The sequence below is a fragment of the Sinocyclocheilus grahami genome, unplaced genomic scaffold, assembly GCF_001515645.1.
Source record: "Sinocyclocheilus grahami isolate Dianchi unplaced genomic scaffold, SAMN03320097.WGS_v1.1 scaffold3997.1, whole genome shotgun sequence".
NCBI lineage: Eukaryota > Metazoa > Chordata > Actinopteri > Cypriniformes > Cyprinidae > Sinocyclocheilus > Sinocyclocheilus grahami.
In genome coordinates, this window is record NW_015509018.1 from 16,812 (window position 1) to 17,306 (window position 495).

The window sequence follows — 495 nt, forward strand, 5'->3', positions numbered from 1 at the left end:
AAACTGATATAAATCTAAGAAATAGACTCCCCCTCTCTCTCTCTCCTATCTCTCTCCCTCTCTCTCTTTCTCTCTCTATCTGGCCCGTGAGTCAGGGGCTATCCATTACGGTCTCATTGCTTGAAAAGACAAAACCTATCAAGCTATTTCATTTAACTTTTTTTCTGCAATATGCATTCACATCCTTATATGAAATAAAAACATATAAACTATATTATAAATATAAAAGGTAATTCATATTATTTGAAAAAAATACTTATACTTTTGTATATTTTTATATATTTTATTCTATTTTATGTTGTAGTTTTTAAATGTATAATATAACATATTTTATAGTTTTTTTTTTTAAATGAATAAAATACTTATAATAATTTCAATATAAAATATTAAAACTTTAAGCAAAATGTTACCCGAATACACTAGTGAGTGAAATGATTAAAGCATTGGCTATGTAGTTCATATATAAATTTGCTGTGACTGTGTGAATGTCAGTAA